Below are 2,535 nucleotides of genomic sequence, written 5' to 3' on the forward strand. Positions count from 1 at the left end.
GTGGTAACCTACCATGGTTTATGCCTTCCACGCCACCTTCATAAATCGCTGGAACCTCCCACGGTTTACAAGCAACTCAGTTTCTCCATAAACCGTCCCAGTGCACAATTCAGAAACCGTGGTGGGTTGCCACGGATTACATAGAATAAGCACATGCACGTAACAACAATCCGTTTTGAACATTTAGGTAAAAGTTTCGACCATTTTATTTAAATAAGTAAATTGCCCTTTATTATATTACTTTAATTAAAAAAAAGAGACTGGATACAAAATATGCTGGTATTTTTGGAATAAATATGGGGCTTGAATTTGAGGCTGAAGTGTCAGTGTTTTGACGCTAACACTGCATATTGGGCTTCAATTCGAAACAAAATTATAATGTAAATGTTAGCATGGAACTTAAAATAGGCCCTATTGGGCAACAAATACAGCTGACGAAAGAATATATAAAGGACTTTGGTGTCTGATGTGAGAGCACCATGATCCATTATTCCTGATATTGGGCTTCTCTTTTTTATATTCAATTTTTCTTATTATTCCAGCCCAAACAATTTCCCGCGAATGTACGGCTAACCAACCGTTACCACCGCGGTGGCGGAAACCATCTCCGACTTCCGGCATCGCAGAAGCCTCCGAACAACGCCACCATAGCATTTTTAAACCCTTACCATTCCATCTTTACGGTTTCCACCTTCCCAAAAGCAAACGGCGAAGCTCTTGTAGCGGTGCTTCAGAGTGATTCTTGGAACACTTTGAGCTTCAAAATGTAGCAAGTTCCTCGCTTCGCCGACTCTTGATTACTAAAGGCAAAGGTATATTCTTCTTAAAAGAACAAATTATCAGATTTTTAAATAAATTCGATATTACAATTGGTTATGATTCAAATATGATTTCTATGTCTATGAAAAATGATACTTATTCTGTTTGGCTGTATAGGTGAATGCCTTTGTACATTGCTTTGTTGGGGTCTGAAGACTTCATTATATGATTTCATGGTGGCTAGATGCAAGAATGAAGTGTAGATGAATACGAAGCATTAGGATTGGGAGTGTTTTCATGGCAGCATTTGGTAATGATTATTTTTCTGGTTAATCCAGAATCTAATGAAGTTTTGAGGGACGAAATCGGTAAAACTTTCTTTGAAGGATTAAATCAATTGAAGCTAGCTATATATCTGAAGGAATCAAACATGTTCTCTCTTTAAAAAAAAATGGTATCATCTATTAAAGTTCTCACTATTTGATTTATCTATTATGGAACATGGAACAGCAACTAAAACACCACCTTACAAGCTATCAATCATAATTAGTTAACAAACTCTTTGACCAATAGTTCTGAATATATGACACCTTTGATGTGGGACCAAGCCTAACAAAAGGATCTTTCTTCCTTACCCACTCCACTCAAAATATATAGTTGATTTTATTTCAGTTGCTTTCACAATCCCTTCTCACTACTACTTTCAGTTTTCATTTTGTTGAAGATTCCGATTCCGGAGGCAACCGCCACCAAAGTCCCATGGTACGCACTTACAAATACTTGGATTTCAGGATTTGGGTGAACACTTGTTTCAATTATTACCTCTTCGCTTCAATTTAATCGAATTTCATTTTGATCGTTTTCCAGGTCACCGTCTTGCGCCTCTACTTGACCTGCACTCTCGACGCCGTTATGTAACTCCAGGTACCCTTATTTTCCATCTTTTTAAATTTTCAGCTAGATTCTTATTTTTATTTTTGTTTATTGTGAAACTGAGAATTGGTGCAATGGTTGGTAGTAGAACTTCACTTTGTCAAGAAGTTGAAAGGCATATCAAGCCTGAGATTGAATAAGGTAGCTCTCGCATACTTAAAGTGAGCTCGATACATTAAAGTGGAGCAAGTATGAACAAGAAAGTGAGCTTAACTACTATAGTATTATAGAAGAAAATTCCTCTAAATGTTGTGATATGATGAATCAATAAAATAGTTAGGTTTCGTCACTTTAATTATTAGATTTGAGAAATTACAATACACTTTTGTTTAGAAATTAATAGACTTAATTATTAAGCTGATAGGTTTCTATGTGTTCCATTATTTCCTAAATACACACACCTACTAGCAAGCATTGTGTAAAGTTAATCAATTAAGCTCTTAGGTCTCTACGTGTGTTTTATTATTCCCTAAATACACACACCTACTACTACTAGCTATATAGAGACATATATATGTTGTATATTATTATGAATATGATAAAGATATATTGTATTTTATTATGAATATGATAAAGAAACTAGCTGGCTAAGATGTAGTGGGTTGGTGAGGTAATTAGAATTCACAAATAACTAAATTAAAACATGTCTAATTTGATTCTACATTAATTTGTCTAAATATTTCTACTTCTAAAAGCAACATACATATGTTTCCATTAAGGTGGTTTGTACAAAAAGCTAATGAAGTCTCTCATTATTATTATTATAGTGAGAACAAGATGGTAGTACTACAAAGTTTAATTTGATTTGTGGCGGTTTTTTTCTGGTCTGTGGGGGTTTGAAAC

At 34.9% G+C, this 2,535-nt stretch overlaps 1 long non-coding RNA gene across 1 annotated transcript; it reads left to right on the forward strand.

Annotated features, from left to right (window-relative positions):
- Positions 1,420-2,071, forward strand: LOC110269774. Its single transcript, XR_002358531.1, has 3 exons — positions 1,420-1,521; positions 1,627-1,683; positions 1,781-2,071. It is a non-coding gene; the product is annotated as an uncharacterized LOC110269774 (long non-coding RNA).

This window comes from Arachis ipaensis, chromosome B03 (genome assembly GCF_000816755.2).
Source record: "Arachis ipaensis cultivar K30076 chromosome B03, Araip1.1, whole genome shotgun sequence".
Classification (NCBI taxonomy): Eukaryota; Viridiplantae; Streptophyta; class Magnoliopsida; order Fabales; family Fabaceae; genus Arachis; species Arachis ipaensis.